This window comes from Schistocerca cancellata, chromosome 1 (genome assembly GCF_023864275.1).
Source record: "Schistocerca cancellata isolate TAMUIC-IGC-003103 chromosome 1, iqSchCanc2.1, whole genome shotgun sequence".
NCBI lineage: Eukaryota > Metazoa > Arthropoda > Insecta > Orthoptera > Acrididae > Schistocerca > Schistocerca cancellata.
The window spans coordinates 89820588-89830121 of NC_064626.1; positions in this window are offsets into that span (position 1 = coordinate 89820588).

Consider the following 9534-nt stretch of genomic DNA (forward strand, 5'->3'; position numbering starts at 1 on the left):
AAATATTCGTAATTAATTCTGTTTCTTGAGTCTCTGTTTTGTTGAAGTATAATAATGAGTAAAACTAAAGTTATTAGAAATCCTCTGAAGGCTTTTCAGAAAAGGAAAAATGTTGGAAAGCCAAAGGGATGTGTTATTACTGTAAATAATAACATTCTAAAATGGTACGAGCGATGCTTGCTTTAGACAAGGAACGCCTTCGGGCTGCAGACAGGGCTGTAAAGAGTCTAGAAATACAAGCAAGAGTAAACAGGAGGAGGAACAAGAGGAAGCTGGAGGAGGAGTTTGCAGAAGATGAAGATAATCCATCCTATGGACCTGGAATGCACTAAAAAGTTAATCCAATCTTTGTCGCTCGATTCCCAAAACTTTTATTTTCTCATACTAATTACATGTTTTCTAAGGATCTTCCAAACATATTTGTTTCAAACTTTCAGTAAATGTTACACAGTACCTTCTGCATAATTTAACACAGCCTTTTTCCAAAAAACTGTATATTTTTGAATATATAAATAAAAATTGCAAAAAAATGTTGTGAATTTTCATTACAATTGAAAAAAATCATCTTTAATAACTGAACTAAAATTTTGTAAGATCCCTGTGTTAAGTTGTAGCCCATATTCCAATAAATAATCTGTAAAAAGTTCAACTTCCTATCTCAAATACTTTGTGAGGAAAGATGTAAATTATAAGCGTTATTTTAACATTGCAAGTATAGGGCGTTCCGGAGCCCCTTAAGAAGTCCCAAAGACTACCAGAATAAAATTTCGAATTACTGTTAAGTTAAAACTGTCGATTTTTTTAAAATTGTTATTTGCTATCAAACATGACAGATAGGGTCGAGATCACTCCTTCAGAATTAAAAAAAAAGTTGGAAAAGATCCAAATAATTGTTTAAGTTCGCTTCTAGAAACTATGAGGTTGGAGGTATACCATCGAACTTAAGATTATTATTCCTGTACAACCCATTAAATAGCAGAAAACGTATATGTCAAAACCACGGTACACTCAGCTTAACAGTAAATGCATCCAAGTGGTTGATAATAACACACAAATGAATGAAAAAAGAAATTATAATTATGTTAGATAAAAATGTTTGGTGCTGAAAGAAGGAACATATTTAGTGATCTATCAATGATCACGCCATACTGGGGATGGACAGGGAGGGAAATCAGCCGTCAGCTTTCAAAGGAACAATCCCAGCACTTGCGTTAAGCTGTTTAGGGAAGTTATAATTTTAACTAAGATTGGTTAATCTTTCCAGTACGCTGAATCAGTTTGTGACGACTCTCTCTCTCTCTCTCTCTCTCTCTCTCTCTCTCTCTCTCTCTCTGTGTGTGTGTGTGTGTGTGTGTGTGTGTGTGTGTGTGTGTGAGAGAGAGAGAGAGAGTGTGTGTTTTAAAAACTGAGCTACTATCACGGGCAGTTGCTTAAAGCCCTGAATTGTTATGGTACAGTAAAATATGAACTTTTATGCTCCAGAAAACAAACTGGAAACCTTATCTCACCGCAAATATGTAACAGAATAGTCACATATACACATTCTTACATAATTACATAATCTAACCGAAACTAAAATGAATTTTTGATGGCTGCTGTTCAAACTGAAACGTCCCCTTAGAAAAATTATACATGACTGTCCTTAAACTGACACACAATATTTTTAGCGCAACGCAATCTGACTTTCAAAAATCCCTACAAAAGAATGGCCCTGACTAACATTAACCTATACCTTTCACAAATCACTTACCTCACCAAAAATCTTCGTTATTCGAACTACTGCAATACAGCGAGCCCCACTACTGCCAGCTAAATAAAAGATTCAAACTACTGAAGGCACTAACTACTGATAGGCATAGTTAGCAAATGAAATATTTTGATAGAGAACAAACAATGTATTTACCTTAATAGTGTTGAAAAATCATAATATACATAGCAGTTCATGACATCCAGTCTTACAAATTTCAAAACTCCGCCATCTCTCTCCCCACATCCACCACTGCTGGCGGCTCACCTCCAACTGCGCAACGCTACGCGCTGTTAACAGCCAACAGCCCAACACTACAATAGCAGACAACAATGCAAACTTGCCACAGACCGCACACAGCACGGCCAGTCATTTTTCATACAGAACGCTACGTGGCGTTACCAATAAAAAAAACCTAAACAGCCTACTTACATAGCCCCTATGCTCCCCACAAAAAATTTTACAAATTGTTTTGGGCACTGGCCAGATTTGAAAAAATTTTTCATAATTACAGTAAGAAAGATATCAAATGCACACACTTATTAATACAATGTTGGTCAAAAGCTAAAATTTTCTCACAGTCCATAAAGACAGTCCTGATCATTCATCACAGTAAAAGTGCCGTTTCTTTTCTCAAAGTCTGAGCAGTAAAAGACAATGCACACGGAAGTAGTGGATTTCCATGCAGTCTTGAAGAAGTAGTGTTCTCCTTCCAACGGAAAGACAGTGCTGACTCTCGACATGCAGACAGGTAATGGGCCACAACAGAGCAAACCCACAGAAGAGTCATTCGACGTTTTGAAGAATAGGTCATCCCAGAGCAGACTCACTATAGTCTTGGTAGAGTGTATGGTATAGGTGGGCCACCAGAGGTGCAGACCCACTACAGTCCTTGTAGAAATTACGGTATTGGTGGGCCACCAGAGGTGCAGACCCACTGCAGTCCTTGTAAAAATAATGGTATTGATGGATCATCAAAGGTGTAGACCCACTGTAGTCCTTGTAGAGATGGCCAGCAGCCATCTGCTGCGACTGTGCAGGTGCACAATCACCATCGAAGAGTCTTGCACACAATATAGCAAGTCCATAACCACCACTTGTGCACTCACAAAGTTTTTGGAATTGTCCTTAGAACCAGCAATGCTGTTATCCAGTCCCTTGCTGAATTTTTAACACACGTGCAAACACTAACAGTCCCTACTGCTCACATATTGTCCATATACTATGACCAACAGAAATGTGTCTAGTGAAATGTAACTTACAAGTTACTTAATTTGATGAACTGGTGTCAATTACCATTTTATAACACAAGAATACAATAATAATGGTACAAAATACATCATTAAAAACATAACAGTACAGATAACATTTGTAGTAACACGGACTTTACAAAAGAATAGAAATAAACATATACATCAGTGTTACAAGAATTATGACATAGGTAAATAAATAAAATAATGAGAATAGTTTTCGAAACATTAATTTCACACATGAGAATTGAAACAGAACAGAATTAATAATGTGTAAACATCTTTACAAAGAAAATGACATATTATAAATGCAAATTATATTTGAGGATAACAGTATTCCTCGTCATTAGTGAATGTAGCTTAGTACCAGAAAAATTCTACAACATAAATCATATTAGCTAAACATATAAAGAAATTTTCACGATGCTGAAATAAGTTTAGAGAAAGAAGGTAGGTCAATAGCTTTGAAATTTGAAGATTGGCTCTCAAACCATGACGAAGAAATTGATCGGCTTTACCTCCTGTTAGACAACAGTTCGGAATTTTCGACGGAACTTGACACTAACAATCACTCTGCAAGTACTGACAGGGATGATATCGACAGCGCATTTGATACTAATGAGTTAATTCAGAATAAAATTCAAACAATAGAGAATTGTAATGACAGTCATAGGCAAGACCTTTTTGAGATTTTACAAGCACATTCCACAGTTTTTACTCACAAAACAGGAACAATCAAGGGATTTCAATACCAATTTCGTGTTCGTGAACATACTAAATTTTGTGTTAGACCATACGTAATTCCAGCACATTATAGGGACCGTGTTAGAACAGAAATACAATGTATGCTTGACGAGGGCATTATTGAGCCTGCAGTAAGCTCATACAACAATCCATTACATGTTGTTGAGAAGAAAAATGGATCGATCAGGCTTGTCTTAGATTCGAGACAAATCAATACTATCATCATTCCTGAAACAGACAGGCCGCAAACGTTAGAAAAACTTCTTCAAAATTTTAATCGTGTAAAAGTGTTGTCTTCTATTGATCTCAGGTCCAGCTTTTATCAGGTCGAACTTCATCCAGAATGTAGAAAATACACAGCTTTCCTTTGTTTCGGCGTTTGTTATCAGTTTCGGAAACTTCCTTTTGGTTTGAACATTTCTTCGGCAGCATTCATTCGCGGGCTAAATTCCATATTACCTGAGTTCTTAAAACGTCACATCACCTTATATGTGGACGATATTCTGATAGCAGAAGCCTCGTGGGAACAACACAATCGCATACTCTACAGCGTGTTACATATTTTTGCTGAATCTGGAATTATAGTTAACTTGGAAAAGTCTGAATTCGGTAGGACAAAGGTGAAGTTTTTGGGACATATTATTTCTTCTGAAGGCATTCAGCCGGATCCTGAAAAGTTAGAAGCAATCAGAGCCATTCCAGTTCCATCCACAAAAAAACAAGTCCGCAGTTTTCTAAAACTATTTGGAACTGGGACGAACAAGCATGGTCGTGTATAATTTTTCAAAAGGGGACGTTTCATATGTCGACCCTTAGCCGTCACCGGAATCTTCTGATTTTTTTCTTGTAGTTTGTGTAATTAGTGTAGCTATTGTTTATTGCTAGCGCGTAATTGTAGAGAGAATCTCCTTTGTAGCTGCAGTCTTTCATTGTTGTACAGTAAAACAGGTGTGGCACACATGTAAATTTGCACCAAGTATTTCGCAGCTGCGCTTGCAATTAACTAGGTACTATTTTCAGTGCTATGTTAATGTGTTTTCTTATTTTTGCTCTTCAAATTGTGCTTTTCTGTGTTATCGTGTGAAATATTGTGACAATAATGGCGTGTGAAAAACGTAACACTAGGCTCCAAAGTAAACTGAGAAATAATAGTGACGACGAGCGTAGATTACCAGCACCACTGTGTAATGAATTAACAGACATTCAAAGTAGTAATTTGGTAATTGTGCATAGGGAAATGGAGCGGGCGGCCAATAATGGCCTAGACAGTGAAACAATTAGTGAACAGCGAAGCATTATCGATCGATCGGTCGGCAACAGCTCGCCTCAGGAATCCGAAATGACAGGACGCAGTCTTGCAAATACTGTAGATTCAGGTTTTGCGTCCTCACCGTTTTCTCAAATAAGTCAAAACACATTTTCTGCTTGTCAAAATGTGAATGCTGCCGGTGCAAATGCACTGCCGAAATGCATAGAGGAACAGATTCCAGACACTAATACATTATTACTGCAATTAATGCAGCAGATGAAACAAAATCAGAGACAAACACAGCAACAGTTAGACACAATGGAACAAAATCTTCAAAAGTTAGACACAATGGAACAACACCAGAGGCAAACACAGCAACAGTTAGACGCAATGGAACAAAAGCTTCAAAAGTTAGACTCAGTGGAACATAAGCTTGAACAAACACGTGAAGATTTAACTACTGAGTTACATAACATTGAATCGAAATGTCAAAAAGTCTGTAATGACGTAAAAACACAAATTTGTGAGCATTTTCAACCTATTTTTTCGCGGCATGATAATGCATTACAGAATCACGAAGCAGCCATAAAAGAACTGCAAACTATTGTTCATGAAAATCACGAGACCTTGCAAGCTAAAATTGACTCAGTTGCATCTACCGATTCGGTTACGCAACTTGCAAAAACTCAGGAAAACTTAAAGGACACAGTAGATACTCTGAAAATTGGTTCAGAAAGACACATGGAGGAAATTAGTTCATTATCAGAGAAAGTAGTAGAACTTTCGGATCAGCTAAATAATTTATCTACGAAGGTAGATGATAATCTGAATGACACAAAACCGGTAGTCTTTAATGACACGGAAGAGTGCGAACAAATTAGGAAATTCAAACAAAATCAGAATCAAATTAATACGCAACACCAAAGAGAAATCCGGGAAGTACAAGATCAGCTGACACAGGTAATACAAGAATTACGCATTTCAGAGGACACTCGCGCCCCAGTACGGGAAGAGGGACATAGAAATACGGAACAGCCACAAAATAATAACACAGCGCATTTCGGAAATTATGAAAGAAATTGGCAAGGTGGACCGAATTTTGAGATGGAACCGCCGGAACGACGTAACAATGACCGACATGTGACTCGCCGACATGATGATTTTGACTATAAGCTGTTCATTACTACACGTAAATTCAAAACATTTAAGAATTCTGGCAACGACATTCATCCACAAGCATGGCTCCATCAATTATCTCATTGTTTTCCTCCCAACTGGTCATTAGAGCACAGATTAGAATTTATGTGTGGCTACTTAGAGAATGAACCAGCTGTAAGAATGCGATCTGTCATTCACGATTGTCACAGTGAAGGAGAATTTTACCATGCGTTCCTCTCAGCATATTGGTCTCAAGCTACACAAGACTGAGTAAAACATAGCATCATGATGATGAAACACTTTGAACAATCTGAATTTTCCAGTCTTGTGAAATATTTTGAAGACATGTTGCACAAGAATCAGTACCTGTCAAACCCATACAGCCCCTCAGAACTCATCCGCATTTGCTTAATCAAATTACCTGAACATTTACGACATATTATTTTGGCAGGACGTTACAAAGACGACATTGAAGCTTTTCAGGGACTCTTACAAGAATTAGAAATTGACACTGACAATCGCGGAACGCGAAAACAGGAACACAACAATTACAGGTCACATCCGTCGCAATTCCGCGATGAAAGAAATAATAACTGGACACGACAAGACTATTCTCACAACACAAATCGTGACCAAAACAGACACCACCCGTATGACAACCGTTGGCAGAGTAGTAATAATTACAGGGAAAGATCACCTCTCTGCGGTAGTGACTATCGCAGAGACAATCAGAGAAACAGACAATATGGGAACCAAAATAATTATTATCAAGGGAGACAGAATAACTTTAAACGCAACGGTCCAGCGCGCAGTTACGATTCAGGGAGAAATTCTCCACCACGTGACCGACAAGAAAGAAACTACGGAATCTACCGACATGACGACAGACGATATGATCGTAATGACAGAGCTGAATTGCATCAGAACTGGCGGGATTCAAACAGAGCAGGGCCATTCTTTTGTAGGGATTTTTGAATGTCAGATTGCGTTGCGCTAAAAATGTTGTGTGTCAGTTTAGTGTTGATCAGAATAGGTAAAGAGCGAAATGTCTGAGTGCGTTCAGTTCTGCTCAGCTGTTTGAAAAGCAAATAATGTAAGAGGTTTATCAGCACAGTAATTCATAAATTTTTCTAAGGGGACGTTTCATATTGTGTGTCAGTTTAAGCACAGTCATGTAAAATTGTTCAAAGGGGACGTTTCAAAACATTAAATAGTAAGTAATGATTCATTACGAATATCTCGAAAAATTGAATATTGTGTATATTTCTCGGCATCTGTTACTCGAGGTTTCTTTGCAATTACATTCCTTGTACCTATATACGTACATTCAACTATCGTGGTTGCATTTTTCGAAGATGTCCATTCCTCTTCAGCCGAACTGTCTATTGAGGTATTAATTATCGCAGTATCTACAGTACTGTTGATTTATCGCGTCTACCCTCGCGCCATACGCCCCTTGTAGTCGCAAAATAAGGGCGCCATACATGGCAGATCTTCAAGTGGGACATCCCTTGCCATGATTTTGGGTCATTTTATTTATTTTACTTGACAAAAATGAAAGTCTACTTTTCAGGCGTGAAGCTTGTAGAAAGATTATCTCCGACTGAAACACTGAACTTCAATGGGACTCTAACCAAAGTTGTGCCCCTTTATGGACGATAGTAAATGTAATGCCGCGATAGCTGTAGTTCCATATTTGAGTCTAGCTCTGCCTCAGTTTTAATCTATTACAAAGATTTACTGTTCGTGGCTGCTACAGCACAAAAAATGGCTCTAATCACTATGGGACGTAACATCTGAGGTCATCAGTCCCCTACACTTAGAACCACTTAAATCTAACTAACGAAAGGACATCACACACATCCATACCCGAGGCAGGATTCGAACCTGCGACCCTAGCAGCAGCGCGGTTCCGGACTGAAGCGCCTAGAACCGCTCGGCCACAGCGGCCGGCTGCTACACCACAGAATGGAAGGAGCGCTGTAGGTAACCAACATCTGAAACCGAAATAGAATCAGGAAAATTTTACACTCCTGGAAATGGAAAAAAGAACACATTGACACCGGTGTGTCAGACCCACCATACTTGCTCCGGACACTGCGACAGCGCTGTACAAGCAATGATCACACGCACGGCACAGCAGACACACCAGGAACCGCGGTGTTGGCCGTCGAATGGCGCTAGCTGCGCAGCATTTGTGCACCGCCGCCGTCAGTGTCAGCCAGTTTGCCGTGGCATACGGAGCTCCATCGCAGTCTTTAACACTGGTAGCATGCCGCGACAGCGTGGACGTGAACCGTATGTGCAGTTGACGGACTTTGAGCGAGGGCGTATAGTGGGCATGCGGGAGGCCGGGTGGACGTACCGCCGAATTGCCCAACACGTGGGGCGTGAGGTCTCCACAGTACATCGATGTTGTCGCCAGTGGTCGGCGGAAGGTGCACGTGCCCGTCGACCTGGGACCGGACCGCAGCGACGCACGGATGCACGCCAAGACCGTAGGATCCTACGCAGTGCCGTAGGGGACCACACCGCCACTTCCCAGCAAATTAGGGACACTGTTGCTCCTGGGGTATCGGCGAGGACCATTCGCAACCGTCTCCATGAAGCTGGGCTACGGTCCCGCACACCGTTAGGCCGTCTTCCGCTCACGCCCCAACATCGTGCAGCCCGCCTCCAGTGGTGTCGCGACAGGCGTGAATGGAGGGACGAATGGAGACGTGTCGTCTTCAGCGATGAGAGTCGCTTCTGCCTTGGTGCCAATGATGGTCGTATGCGTGTTTGGCGCCGTGCAGGTGAGCGCCACAATCAGGACTGCATACGACCGAGGCACACAGGGCCAACACCCGGCATCATGGTGTGGGGAGCGATCTCCTACACTGGCCGTCCACCACTGGTGATCGTCGAGGGGACACTGAATAGTGCACGGTACATCCAAACCGTCATCGAACCCATCGTTCTACCATTCCTAGACCGGCAAGGGAACTTGCTGTTCCAACAGGACAATGCACGTCCGCATGTATCCCGTGCCACCCAACGTGCTCTAGAAGGTGTAAGTCAACTACCCTGGCCAGCAAGACCTCCGGATCTTTCCCCCATTGAGCGTGTTTGGGACTGGATGAAGCGTCGTCTCACGCGGTCTGCACGTCCAGCACGAACGCTGGTCCAACTGAGGCGCCAGGTGGAAATGGCATGGCAAGCCGTTCCACAGGACTACATCCAGCATCTCTACGATCGTCTCCATGGGAGAATAGCAGCCTGCATTGCTGCGAAAGGTGGATATACACTGTACTAGTGCCGACATTGGGCATGCTCTGTTGCCTGTGTCTATGTGCCTGTGGTTCTGTCAGTGTGATCATGTGATGTATCTGACCCCAGGAATGTGT